General features: G+C 36.5%; 1 long non-coding RNA gene across 2 annotated transcripts in view; it reads left to right on the top strand.

The window, feature by feature from the left end:
* Positions 1-15,478, top strand: part of LOC135184216 (uncharacterized) — a 57,702-nt gene that overhangs the window by 24,381 nt on the left and 17,843 nt on the right. For both annotated transcript variants that reach the window (XR_010305912.1, XR_010305913.1), the window contains one exon: positions 12,530-12,689. This is a non-coding gene — a long non-coding RNA (uncharacterized LOC135184216). The remainder of the gene's footprint in view (positions 1-12,529; positions 12,690-15,478) is intronic.

Raw genomic sequence — 15,478 nt, forward strand, 5'->3', positions numbered from 1 at the left:
CCTGTGTTTCCACTTCACCAGAAGTTCTTTGTTTGTTCATGCTGACCTTCAGACACACTTGCTCAAATTCCTTTATGTAGGAATGGACTACTCTGGGATTTGAGGAAGTTTTGTGCGACAAAAAAAGTTTCAAGAATGGGAGAAAAAAGAACTTGAAAACCCCCCCAATATTTTTAGGTTTTGGTTGTGGTATGGCAATTATAAGGTAAGCAATATGTATTAGAAAGCAAACTTGCAATTAATGGCAAATGTAGCACAGAAAAAAGGATGAGAGGGAGTGGGGAGTGGTAATGAAAGGGTTTAAATTTAGTGTGCACATTTCAGAGCTTGAGGAAAACTGAGATAATATGATGAATTCTGTCTCAAAGACCTGTAGTTAAACTGCTCTTCCGAGCAGAAATAGGCTTTGCACAGTGCAGTTGTCTAGCTGACAAACACTTCTGTGTTGCTTCATTATGCTGAACATTTTTTCCTTCAGAATTTTTACATTTACTTTTAATCAGAAGGCTGTAAGGAAAAATTAGTCACTAGCCAATACACACTGTTTTTTGACAGAATGATGTTCATTTAGGTGGAAGATAGAGCTTACCCTCTTTCTGACTTTTACATGGGCAAAAACATGCAAGATGGAAAAAGACCATGTCAGAGTCACACTTTGAAAGAGGTACGCTGCTGAAATTGTTGTTCCGTGCTCCTGCTCACAGGTGTGAGCTCTTTCAGCTCACACAAGGCTACTTCCTGCAGTCTCAGCACCAAATGGTTATTGCAGAGGGTTAACAGAGGCTAGAAATTTAGTTAGAATGTGTTCACATGCAGAAGGAAAGCCAATCATGCCAACGCACTTCCTCTAGTTAAGTTGAATTGCCCCTCTGACCCTGCAGCACTTTTCACTGGTGTAGTGTTGTAACATTCCTGCAATGACATTCTGTCATTTGCTGAATGTTAACCTGCAAAAATGCTATCTTTGCTCCTTTACTTTGAGACAGGATGACATGCACTGCAGCTCCCAGTTGTTGGGGGGTAATTTTATGTTCCTTTCCTGACAGACAGGATTCCAATAGCACCATATGTCAAAAACTCCAACCAATTCCAGTCATGTACCCACACTGTCCAGCTGTCACAGCTATAATTATTGAAACTAAAGCCCAGAGAAGTTTGTAGTTTTGGAAGTGCTCTGGCCTCCTTAGATCTTTACTACTGATGTTATAGCTGATTAGGACCCTGCTAGCCTTCTGTTGGTCTCTTGAAAACTGCTGTAATTCTCATTCATCATGGAAGCTAACCAGCTGCTCCAGAGCCATCCCCTCAAATGTGTTGCTTGATGTTATACTTTGCTGTTGTCCTGACCTTGATACTTTGTGTATTCAAACAAAGAGTACTTCTTATGTTAGAGCTGGTATAAAAGAGTCCAGGTATCTACATTCTGCACAGAAAAATGCAAGCCTTTTAGGGTAGGTACCTGGTGCGACTGAAGATTGTTGCTAATCCACAATCATTTGTTGGTAATCCTGTTACATTTTCATGACCATTTCAGGCGAGGGAGTGAGAGGTGGTGACCTCCTGGAATGTTTTCCTGTTGAGCTGACACTGAGCTTTTGGCAGAAACATCTATCTTGTCTCTTAGCAGCAAGGAAAGTGACTCATGTAATCAGTCTTGAGCCTTTGCATCCACTTCTGTCACTTTTATCCAAATGTAAGGAAGTTTAACATCTTTTGATTATCTTTGAAACTTTGGTCTGAGTTTGCCTACTGACCTTTTCTATTAAAATCTTAAAGCTGAAAGTTTTATGATTGTAAGGCATTTGTAACTTTTCTAAGTCCATTGCAGTGCTGTATATGTGTAATACAGAAAGCAGCACCTTTACAGATTCTATTTTCACACCATATTCTTTCTTATCTCCAGGAATCAGCCCCTCTTGTACCCACTACAGTAGCTTCACTGACAGTATTAGTTATGCTTTTCTGGTTCTGCCTCACTAAGGAGGCAGTTTTAAAAAAGTATTGTAAGCATATGAAAGCTTTTACAATAAAAAAAACCCCATGTAATTTAAAGGGCTTATATTTTGATTGAATAGCAACTTATAATGTAGTGCAAAGACCCCAATGTACTGCACTCTACCTGTGCTTCCTAAGCTATTTTGAGATGCCAAGTAAGAAAATGTCAATGTGTCTAAAGATGAAGTGTTTATGGATGGAGACAGATTTTTAGAGAAAGCTGCTTTCAAGGAAAGCAAAACTCAGTTGGAATTCCTAGGCCAGAACAACTGACTAACTTGATGAAGAAAATAAGACAGGAATTTGATAAACATATTCCTTAGAAACTGTCTGTTAAAAAGTTATTTGAACAACTGTCATGAAAAAATGTGGAACTAGATATTGTTGTTGAGAAAGCTCAGAGTGACTTTGAATATTGGAAGAAAATCAAATGTGTTGTCATGCATATCACTGTCTCCCACTGGCGAGAAGGACAGGTAGATTTAAAAGGCAGACGAGATTGTTTTGAATGCACGTAAGAAGTTAACCCAAATGGAAAACCAAACCATTTCTAATTTGTGGTTAATTCATAGTTTTAAGATGTCTTTTAAGGACCTGACTGGGGAAAAAGTAATAGATATGGTATGGTGGACCCTAAAGTCCTCACTGTCTCCCAAATTTCCAGATGCGGGTTCTTGTGTTTTCTCTCTAATGAAGACTTGGTGGAAGATTGAGGTCACCAACTTTTGAACAGTTGATTGCACCTGATCTGTCTTTTGGGGTTTGTGTTAATTTTTCCTTAAAACAAGCTGAATAAGTGAAATGTGAATGTTCAATAGGAGAATAAAAAGAGAGTCATAAGTCAAAGAGCTCATCACAACTGGATAACCAAATATATGTAAAGAAATTGAACAGAGAAAAACAACTAGAGACGCAATCAGCATAAAAGCAGCAGAGAGATGTGTAAAGAGAAACATGACACATGCATTGCATCACAAAAGATCTTAGTAAGACATTTGAGCTGGTTTTGTCAGCAGTAAAAGACAAGCTTGAGCAAATGCTTTAGGACAGTGAACAAAGAAAAAGTGATGGAAAGAGTATTTTGCAGTGCTGTACAATGTGGAATAAAAAAACAGATGAATTTTTAAACAAGTTTTCCCCTAAAAATGATGAGAAAACATGTTGGAATTCTGAAACACACACACACAAAACCATTAAATAAAGTGCAGCCTGCTCAGAGCTGCAATGCTTACAAAGACCATTCAGGACTGAATGAGTAGGAGAAAGTGAAAGGAATACAGACCTGCTTTAGAAAACAATACTAAAGAAACGCTCACAGAATGTATAGGGAAGATGCAACAGATCTTTACATGATGTGTATAATAAGACAGAAATTGGTGTAGATACAATACTGCTAAAATAGTAGTTTCATAGTCTTGAAAATAGTTTCAGCAAACTATCTGGCAGAAATGGCATATTTTGAGAGCATATGGCCACCAAACCCCTTAATTAAACTAATAGAAAACATTTACAGGAAGTTATAAATTGCAATTAGAGAAGTCGGTAGAATAGATTTCCATGATGGGAGTGGGACAAGCCCAGGTTACTGTTACTGCCTTTGTTGGCTTATAAGATTGGTTTTGAATAAAAAGATGAAGTGGGAGAGAGAAGAAGTTTACTATGTGAGATAACAGTGAAAAAAATTAGCTTCTCAGAGGTTATTCGTTGCATGGCTTTGTTGCAGAACCTCCTGAGATTCCTCAGAAACTGAGACCAATAACCAGAAATTCAGACTGAGGTTCAGCATACAGAGATAAGGAATGAAGTTTGAGACAACTTTAAAGAGGTTGTTAAAAGATGGTTTCAGGAGTTTCAGATAACTGCTCTCTTGTTTGCGCCCCTTGTTTGATAATAGTGATATTTCTTCTTACCAAACTGAGTCTTTTACTTCAGTAAAATTATCTTCAGAATAAACCTTTGAAAAAGTGGAATGTGTGGGAAGTAGCACCCTGGAAAGCTACACATGGAGCTTGCATACTTAAAAGTAGTGGATCTAACTATTTCTTAATCTGGAGAGGCCAGCTTAGTTGAGAGTGCTCTTACAACTGATGGTTAAGATATCACTAATGCGTAACAAGTTTGAATGCTGTTGTATGTGTTTAAATGTTCTCACTGATGTAGATATCCTTTCCCCTCTTGTTGTATCTAGCAAACACTTGGGAAATTTCTTAAACCCCTTAGATCTGTGTAAATGACAGTCAAGTGCACACTTTGCATCTGGAAGATTGTGGGGTTTTAATGTTTTGATTTAACTGAAAATTGGAAACAATTGTTAAAAGGGCTTTGGCTGATTATAAGTAAATTTCTTATCCTTCTGGAATGTTGTGGCTGGAGATCATGTAAAGAAGGCTTAATTCTCTGTTCTTATACAGTATTGCTAAGGAAAGAAAAGGTCAATTGAGCAATATGCATTGCAACAGGAATGCTGTGAAAAAGGTGAAATAGTGAGCTCACTAGCTAAGTACTATGTTGAGTTGGTCACAGAACCTTTACTAGCATGCAAGAGATAAATGAAAGTGATTTCTCTGATTTATTAACATACTGTTCTTATGCTAGTTGAGGCAAAGGAAGTGCCTATCTCTCTTAGGAAGCAATAGAATCATGCTCAACAGATTTTCTGTGTTTTAAAATTTGTTTTAATACCATAAAACTGTGTCATAAAAAAAAAAAGAATTTTAGCTTTTAGACTACTAAGTTGGCATACAAATAAAACATTGTTCTTACCAGATACTTTGAAGATTAGTCAAAGAGAACAATACTGTTACAAACTTTAATTGAAGTTTTAAAAGAATTGGGCAATAGTCACATATTTGCAAGGGATGGATAATGGATTGATTCCCTATACTTTATTGGGAAGTATTGTCACTTTAGTCCAATTCCACCATTGCCTTGATGTTGTTATAGTTACCACTTTAAACTGGTTTTAAATAATAGCATGTAGTTGGGGAGGGGGGAAATGGAAACCCCAACAGCCAAAAAACCTGTAGTTGTTTGTAGGATGAATATCTTCTTTATTTTTTTCTTTTTTTTTTCTTTCTAACAGTGTACTGCAGAAGTCTGCCAGAAAGAAATGTTCCAAACTTTTCATAATATTGGTGTTATTGTCTTTATTACAATAATGTACACTCTTGAACCATCATTGGTATATAAGACTACATGTGTAGCTATACATACCTGATTATTTATGCAAGATATTAGTATTGTAAATACAGCTTATCTTTGTTATGAGAGAGGCATTAATAACAGAATTTCATAAATGCCAGCATATAGCACAATAATTTCAAGACTCTCTGAAAATATGGGGTATTGTAGCTAAAGATGTTCACAAATGCATCTTGTGTGTGTTGATGGGGAGGGGGAGGAGGGCTGTTTTATGCTTAGAATGCTTTCTGGTGCATAAATATTAGCATTAAATAATTTTGAATACCTTGTTTCCTAAAAAGATTAGTTGCTCTTCTCTACGTGATAAATTGTGCAAGAGTTATTGTTTGTACCAGTCTTCATACTGTATTATTCTGTGTAGCTTTAAATAACCAAGTCCAAATTATGCTCAGCAAGCTGTTGGGAAAGCTTGGAGGAATCTCAGAGCTGAAGGGCCAATTTGTGCCCTGACTTACATCCTGTGCAAATGCACTGACTTGGTGCTGGTTTTCAAAAGGATAAAGGTTGGTGAAGGATTTAATCTGTAATTTATTTTTTTTTTTCATTTGTTCATGGGTCTATTTTTGTTATTTTTTAATAAAACCTTATAGTGGCCTTCCAGTATCTGAAGGGGGCCTACAGGAAGGCTGTGGAGAGACCAGGTCTTGTAATGACAGGACAAGGGGCAATGGGTTTAAACTGCAGAGGGGAGATTCAAACTAGATGTTAGGAAAGGATGTTTTCCAGTGAGGGTGGTGAGACACTGACACAGGCTGCCCAGGGAGGATTGTGGATGCTCCCTTCCCAGAGGTGTTCAAGTCCAGGTTGGATGAGGCCTTGAGCAACCTGTTCTAGTGAGAGGTGTCCCTGCTTATGGCTGGGGGTTGGAACTGGGTGATCCTTGAGGTTCCTTCCAACCTAAACCATTCTATGGTTCTATAATATTTATGTATGGTTCCATTCTAAGAGAGGGAGGCATTGTTCCTGTAGATTGCTAGCTTGTAGATATTGACATTTCATTCTCTTGCTATCTCAAATTCTACATGGAAGTCCTTTTTTTTTCCAGAAAAAAAAACAAATCAAACCCAAACCACCCCAAAACCTACATGCTCCTTTTTTCACAACTGCAATTTATATTGGATCACAAAGTTTGTGCTTACAAACATTGCACAAGAATGCATATCCTTTGTGCGCCATTTTTTTTGCTTCAGTACGTACCATGTCAACTATCCTTCTCTGCATGTGGATTGTTTCACCTCTTAGACATTTTGCAGTCCACATTGCTCTAATTTCAGAAGAGCTCCCACTTGCTCCTCTACATGTAAAATTATAGGCACTGAGGAGATAGACTGTATAAATGGGGCTTCATCAAATTTGGTTTGAATCACCAAAGAGCTGTGTATCACTTTGCCTAGTTTTATATTTCTCTCTGTGTTCTAGTTGTCTGGGAGTCTCTTACCCTAGAAAATAGAGCTTGAAATAGAAGTTCTTTGGAAATATCAAAGTTGTCTCATCATACTTAGATATTTTCATCTGAATTTGTTCCCTGATGACTTCTACATCAAGAAAACCTCAGCCTATGGTTGTTAAGTGATTGGCAGAAAGTGACTAAAGCAAAGATGTTCAGATGTAGACTTAGTATTAATTCAAGCTGTGCGAATAATTTAACACACCAAGTGGAGGTGAACTGAACAGTTTCCACTGAGTTTAAGGACAAGGTGAAGAATTCCACTTTTCTTAATAACCTTAGGCAGAAAGAAAAGGTATTTTGTAAGACTATCCATCTTTCAGTAATTAGATCTAAGTCTCTTTAATAAGGGGAATGAAAGACCAGATACTGCGTTTGCCTTTTTTGCTGTCATATCATATGCCTTGTGTACCTTTACTGATCAGGTAGCTTCATTGAAGAGGTTTTAGCACATAGTGGTTCATCATATGGCCGTGGACTTAATGATTCTCATTAAGAACTCTTTTATTAGTTTGCTTTCTGTACTGGCAAATGCTGACCATCCACCTCACCACTGAGTGACCCAAGGAAAATACTAATAATTTGCATAAGGGAAGCAAACCCCACATAATGCACAATTGCTGCCTACTGCACAGATCCTCCAGTGTTATTTTCAAATAAGGGGGATGCTTGCCTCTACTCAGTTGCTAAGCTAGAGGGAAAAAAAGTTCTCCAACAGGCTAGTAAGAGACCGTGAACCAAGTTTTGTTATTATTCAATGCTCACTACAGCTTATTTTCATAACAGTCTGATTTGTCAGTAACTGACTCAGAGGAGCTGGTTTAGAGTGACAAGAACAGGAATAAGAAATGTAATGTTTTTTTGGTGATTAATGACTTCAGAAATAACTGGCTTAGAAAACCTTGTTGACTCTAACAGCTCTCTTCAGTTGGGTTATTGTGTAAGGCTAGTTTGGCTCTGGCCATTTTGTGGTTTCTGGACGTTCAGCCACAAGTTTATTAGAGATTTTGGGAAAGGTGTAACCATGTGAAATGTTCATTGAAGCTGCAAATACTAAGAGTAGCACTACTAGTAGATATAGACTAGTGAGAAATTCCTATGGATCACCATAGCTATGGTTAACATGTGGAACCTGCCCAAGACATAGCCTTTCACTAAGTGATTGAAAAGATGAATTATCTCCACTTGAAATCTGATTCAAACTATAAAGTGCAACAAACTGCCCCAAAAGACAGAAATCTTAGTTAGTTTCATTACAGAAAAGCAGTTGTGAAAAGAAAAACTTCGTACTTTCAGCTCTGGCTCTCTTCACCACTGTAACTGAATTTCCAGTGCACTTCCTCAGAAAAGGAAAAGCCTCACCACATCTGTTATCTACACCAAAGCTACAAAGTTGGTCACAGGATTCCTTCTTAAAGGTCCTTCAGAAATTTTTGTATAAACTTGCCACATCTTCTACCCTACTTATTCTCTCATAGCCCTTATAATTGCAGACCTAGTTTTCTGTTTTCTCAGGAAGTTAGAGGGTGTCCTACTGAGGCTTTCTTCAGGTACAAGAAACTTAAAGCCTTGTTCAGGAAAGCCATCATAAAAGGAAGGAGGGTTGAAAACTTCAGTTTACCCCATGTCCAACCCACTATTCATAAGTGCCTTGGTTTTCTATATTCTTTTAGAAAGTTTTGGAAACTTACTGTGCAAGCATATTTTTTGAAAGATCCTTTAAGGAAGTGATTAACTCTGCAGGCATATGGAGAGTTTATAATTTCTGCAAGTGTTATATAGGAGAGACCCTCTCATGTGAGCAGATGATGCATTTAACTCATGTTATGAAATCTGCCTTTGTATCTGGCAATGATTTCAAATTTCCTGAGGTCTCTGTTTAAACTATAACAGAACTCTTAAGCACAAACTACCACTGAAGGGGGGCTAAAGTAGTGGTATGTTATGTTTAGGTAAAAAATATCAACAGAATATTTTAATTGCTTAGGCAGGACAGGCACAAAGTGATGATATGTACGTTTCCAAAAGCAGTCTTAGCATTTACATCTGCATTACATACTGATGCTTAATTACTCCCTCTCTTCCACGTCTCCCCACAACATTGCCTGATGTGTTTCTCAAATACACATTTGTCTCATGCAGATAACTGGCACAGATTCTGTAGCCCCATAAGTGTTAATTTTTTCACTATTAATTGCCAACTACATGAGGAACTGTTCCTCTTCTGCCCACCAGACCTCCCATTTCCCTCTCTTCTTTTCTTTTAAGACCACCCATGTCATGTGGTGATCTTCACAGATGATTTTAGTCCTCCCAGCTGACCACCTTGTCTCTGACAAACTATTGTACCTCTTTTAGAATAGATAGTTATGAAGTGCTTTGTTTTCTTCCTTCTGGAGTACGTGGGGGTTATGAATAATTCTCACATCAGTAGGAGGAGTGTAACATTGGTGGAAATCAGGAAGGTGTTTTGTAGTGCTATGTAAATCACATACTTCAAATAATGTAGTTTATTTGTAACATAATGCAGATGGTTGGAGTTTGTTTTGCTGGAATATGACCATCATCAGCTGGAATTAGTTCATAAATGCCTATAAGCAGTTTGATGGTCAGTAATTTGAATCACAGAGAGCTTTGGCTGCTCACATTCTTATTCTCTCTAATACTGCTTGACTCTTCTCCAGAAAGCTCTACTAAGAGATGAGGATAAATTAGTGGTTTTTTTTCCCCTCAAAACCACTGTGTCTCAGATACTACAGCATTGTGCTTAAAGACTCTTTACCTTGCTTCCCCCTGAAGAGGCTTTGTTTTAATTTGTCTGGATTAATTAACATTTAAAGCATCTCAAAGACTGTGTTTTCTGTCAGAAAGCACAGCCTGATACTGAAGCTGGCAGGGGCTTGCATTATTTCTCTAGAAGTTTTATACATTATGTAAGTTAATATAAGTTTATTTTCAAAATTGGGACTTGTATACCAAGCTTTAAAATGAGAAAGTGAATTTACAGTCCTGTTATAATGGAAATGTTCTCCTTAATTATTGGCACACAGATGACTTAATACAGGGGGAAAAAAGTAATTATAAAATTATATTTTATTCCATTAAATCCTTAGAAAACCAGCATTAAAACATTAAAAAAGGCAGCAAATAAAGATCTTTACAGTTAATTATGTTGATTCTTTGCCATATTCCTTTCTTTCTTCTAAAAAACCACCCCAAACCCCACCAAATACTGGTTTAGGTGAAAGCTGTTTCTGTCACGTTATTTTTTTTTCCCAAGACAAACACCCAGTGACTAGACTTTTAAGCAAGTGCTTTGTCCTTGAAAATTAAAATAAAATATTTTCATGTGATAAGTAAATTTTGTTATGAAACTTTACAACAGCTATATTAAACGATAAAAATAACTGCTATTTTGAAATTCGAACGTCTTATAATTAGGCCAGCCTTTAAGAAATATTCAGAGTTAAGGCACATTAGAATGTATTCCACAACATGGAGACAGCCCTGACAAAGAAACATTATTCTTAGATTTACAATTAATTACCCTTATGTCTATACCTTGCATTCAATTTGCATATCTTAAAAGTGCTGTAAATTTCATAGCACTCCCTTGTTATTTAAGATCATTCCGCTTTAGTAAAAGTTTCTACAGTGATAACTTTCTCTTGATTATGTAGTTGTGGGGTCAGTAAATCTGGCTTTACTTTGCTTTACAATGTTATAATTTTTCTCTTTTTGTGTGTTTTTCATTATTTTGCTCCTTGTTCCTCCTGCCCTCTCATTTATAATCCCCTGAAGAACCAGTAGATAGAGAGGTCTGGCTAGAAGACGAAGTGAGTGGTCAGATTCTCAGATGTTATCTTTTTCCCAGAACGCACTGGTACTGGGTGTCTGACATGTTCTATACATCTTTCTAGTGTCAACCTCATTAAACAAATACAGCTTGATGTATAGCTCTCAAGAAATGAAATTTCATGCAATGAATTTGCTCTATTCCAGCTTGCCTTCTTCCTTTTTACTCCCTCTTTCTATTCTACTTCAGGAGTAATTGTGTACATTGCTGATTTCTAGAATAATTTTACATGGTGACAATTCAGAATCTTCTACCCCAAAATTTATCAGTGTATTTTTGGCATTTAAAGAAGTAGCCCTGCATTAAGCTCACAATTTGCTATTTCTTGCTTTCTAAACAAGGAGTCCTTACCACTGGATGAGATGTGATATACTATTCACAGTGTGGTTTAGTGTGTTTATTTCAGTCAGATACATATGATCATTTTCTTTGAATATTAGACATATCTGTTGCAACATGCTTGTAAAATTTGTAGTGGTCTGTGAGTAATTATACATAAATGTGCTGGAACTGTGTTTTATGATCTAATTCAAGGTTAGCACAGTATCCTGTAAGCCAGAAGGACGTTGAACACTGTGGCAGAATAGTAAATATTACTGTCAGCTCTCGTTTCATTTTTTTTTCCTTTCAGCTTGAAAGAATTTTAAAACCAAGTATATTTTCAAACTAAACCAAGCCACTTTTCATGAAACTACATGTTATTTGCTGAAAAATGCCACTAAGCTTCACTAGTACTGGGCTCACCATTGGGTAGAAGTGGAAGGTGTTGACTTTTTTGTTTTATTTTGTTTTTTAATGTGGTTCATTGAAGTAATTTACTGAATCTGGGGCAATATTATATTTTTAATCAAGTTTAGAGTATAATATATGAGAATAGAGCAGCACACTTTATAGATTTTTTCATAGATACACTGCCATAAAAAATGTAGAGACAAATGCATAAAGGTTCTAAGCATCTTCTTTCTTTTACTATGAAAGAGTATTTGAATATTCTTTTAAACAAGTAATTAATTGTTGCTGCTCCTATTATTAATTGATGGTTTATTAGACTTATTTTAAAAGTTATTATCACAGTCTTCTAAATATTTTACCATATAATGCTACTATTTAAAACCAGTTTGCTGGATAACAGCAGCTATCCAAAACACCATCTGTGGCTCAGAAACAGAAATAATAAAATAATGGAAGCCACAGCTATTGTAGTGAAGTCGTGAATAGCTTATGTATTAAACAAAATATCAGAAATTGGTTCTTATTGAGTAATGCAATTGCCATGAACTTCAAAGCTGAGGGTTTCTTTTAAAAAGGAAAGAATTTGTTTCATTAGTATTTTTTTCTCCCCTTGGAATATGATGTTGAAGCTAAGGGAAATAACAGGGTGCAAGGTTTAACAAATATGTTCATCTCTGGCCTTTTTGTGCATAAATAGTTTTGAAGAGCTAAAGAAAGTATACTTATCCTGATTTTTTTTATATAGACCTGATATAAGCAAGTGTTGAATATGGCACAATTCTATTTTATTGTAATTCTATTAAAATAATTTTTAAAGACACTCTCAAAATTCTGATAACAATATTTGAAGGAATATAACATGGTAGAGGAGATTAGCTAGCCCTAGAATACCTTGGCAAAAGTGTTCAAGTAGCAAGAGTTTTTCTAGTCTTATGTCCTATATACATCTGTTAAATTGCTCAGAGATCTCATTAAATAAAGCTAATGTACTTGTAAAACAGTAGGGAGAGACAGTATATCATTGTAACTGTTAGAAAGAGCCATTCTGGCAAGGAGGGAGCCAAGAAGGCTAGGTGTATGCTGGTCAGTGTAGATGTTTCTAGGCCATAAATCTTGGCCCTTTCCTGCCTAGTTATTGTGTATTTCTTTAGGTGAGAGATTGATTGTAGCAATGGAAGATGAATTTGCCCATAGACCCTTCCTTTTCTTTTTTTTTTTTTTTTTTTTTTTTTGTTCTTTATACTCCTGATGGCTTGCCAAGGTGATAATGCTTTTCTTCCTGCAATCATTTGTTTCAGATTAAAAGCATGAAACTGCATGGAGAAACACAAGAAAGCTTGTCTCTGCAGTCAGGTAAAGATGAGGGCATGAAGATGTATAAGTGTCCCAGGTGGGAGAAGAGTACAGTTTACTCCCTGAGGATTTGTAACAGGTTTGTCTGAAGGAGAAAGAAATAGGGTAAGATTTGAGTAAGAACCTTTGTACTTCTTTATTGTGCATTTTGAGCATGGCATTTTATTTTATTTTTTTTAAACATTGTTGCCTTACACAGCAATGCTACTAAAATATTCCTTAGCTGTCTATTTACTGCTAAGCAAATCACCTAAGAACTGCACTCATCCATGTTTCCCATTGTTGTCCCCCCACCCTACCTGATCAGCCCTTTATACTACATACTGAACATGCAGGGGAATATTTTCATGAATATATATATATATATATATATATATATATATATATATATATATGCTGAATTTATAAGGATCAATATAGTCAGAAATGTTGTACAACATGTCAAGATATCATAAAAAGCAGGCAGTTCTCAATGAAATACTAGCTCAATCTTGCAGATTTTAAAGCCTCATTAAAATGTGGATAAAGTCCATATATGGAATGGCAGCATTCAAAAGGTTGAAGTTGTATATCTGTGGCACAGAAATTTTAAACATTACATTTGAATGTCAGTCCACTCATTTGATCACAGCTGATATTAACATGGAAAGAGTTAAAATGATGAGATGCATCCTATATATCATGTAACCCAATAGGATTTGTTGTAAGCTTTAGCAAGTGTGATGGATAACCCTTGGCTTTTAATTTGTGAACTCTGAGATTCTAAACTGAGGATGATGGTATGAGCATCCCACAGCAGCCAAATTTTACACCATGGGACTTCCAGACCAACTTTATAACTTCTACTAAAAAAAATCTCCCTGCTTAATTAGTCAGGGTAGGGAAAGGCTTTCTGCCCAAAGGCTCTCCTGAAAGGGTAATGAGAGAGTGTGATTGGGGCCGAGATGAGAACCTGGTTAGACCAGAATGGGCACTTCTGGAAAACAAGATGTGTCTATAGCTGTTAGCAGCTTGAACACTGAAAACTGCAAGTATTCAAGTTCTTGAATGTTTATGTAACATAGCTGTTCTAGCTTTGCAGGTAGTTTGTTTTTCCTGAAAGGCAGGGCTTTGAGCCTCCTTGCTTTATTGTTTGCCAGGTTTGCGATAATCTTGATATCGGTTGTATAATCTGCTTAGCAAAGCTATCTGGTAGTAACAAATACAAGGATTCCAAGTGTTTTTTTCCGTGGAGAAACTTTGAAAGTCAAGCAAATACTTTTATCTTGACCTTTCTGCAACACTGCCCCATATTCACTAGTTGTCAGCACATGTTTGTCTGGAGTAATTCGTCACTGCCATCCGTCACTCCTCTGCCATTCCCATCAGTCCCATTATCTGGGATCAGGAGAGAGCTGAGGATGTAGCCTGAAGGATCATTAAACCTCAGCTTCCAGGTATCGCAGGTAGTCCAGGTGGTCTGTTGTTATTTATAATAAAGAAACAACACAGCAGAACTGCCTGGCAGTGGCCCATGAGGCCTAGAGAAAGGACGGGCTGAGGGATGTCATCACTGAAGGACAGCTAAAAGTGGACTTTCTTTCTCTCACACTGTAAGCAGAGAGGATTTATTGAACATCTGTTCAGTACATGGCTGGGAAGATTGATTAATTTAATTGCTCACACTTTGCTTAAGTAACATTTGAATACTTAATGTCAGGTTTGAAGGATATTACAACACTTGCGCACCTTTTTAAAGAGGCAGTTGCTCAGTGTTTTTTTGTGTCTTTTGAAAGAGTTGAAATGCATCCAGAAATCTACTTTGCTCAGACATCTGGGAAAACTGGAGCAAGTGGGGAAAACTGCTTCCTTTAACAAACACAACTAGTTATTTTTCACATTTTGCTCATCATGATAAATCATTAATGTGACAAGGCTGAATCATCCTCACTGAATAGTGGCAATTCTCTCTTTGTGGTATCCAGGACAGAGACAGTTCAGCATTTTCTATATTTCTCTACCCTTTGACACAATATCATGATCATATTGAAGATGAGGAGCTAGAAGCATAGTAATTTATTACGTTTTTGCTTCAGAGAGAATATTTGTGAAGAAGTTTTTGAGATCCTGTCCAAGAAACCCATCCCTGTGTACTAAGGGAGAAACATTAAACAATGGAATATTTAGTGCTGTTTCTCTCTACACGTTTTATATATATATGATTAATTTCTCAGCTGCATAGCTCTGAAAAGTTTATCACCAGTCTGACCAAATATGATAAAATCCAACTAAAAGTATTAATGGGTGCTTAGAGCACCTGGCACAAACCCCTGAACCTTTACCAACTATAATGCAGATAGCCTTATTTGTAGAACAGCAAATGTTTATATTATTGCCCACACATCTGGTAACAATGTTTGTGACTACTTGCAAATGCTTATTGTTTAAAGACGAAGGTGAAGCTCCTTGTTTTGCTGCAGTGTAGAACTGGCTTTGCATTTGTCACCATCAGACGTTAAACTGAGAAAAAGCAGACTGACAGATAGTGGCTCACATGCAAAGACTAATTCTGCATGATTTTTTTTCCCATCATAGAAGTGATTTTTTTTTTCATCCTCTATGCTCTAGTAAAGATATTCTTTGATCTTTCTGTACAGTAGTTCAAGTTGGATATACACTCAGATATTCTATTAGATACAAGATCTTTAAATATTTGTCTCACTTTGTGAGTAGTTTGCTTTGGAACTGTTAGTCCAATAAATAGTAAATGGTAGTAACTTAACTAGCCATGTATTTTTATTGTCAAAGATACCATATATAACGTTCTCACAACAATACTTAACTCTGAGAGAGCAGGGATTTAACACTGCTACATGACTAATTTACTACCTTCAGATGTAAAAAGGAAAGCCTGG

The sequence above is a fragment of the Pogoniulus pusillus genome, chromosome 20 (genome assembly GCF_015220805.1).
Source record: "Pogoniulus pusillus isolate bPogPus1 chromosome 20, bPogPus1.pri, whole genome shotgun sequence".
Classification (NCBI taxonomy): Eukaryota; Metazoa; Chordata; class Aves; order Piciformes; family Lybiidae; genus Pogoniulus; species Pogoniulus pusillus.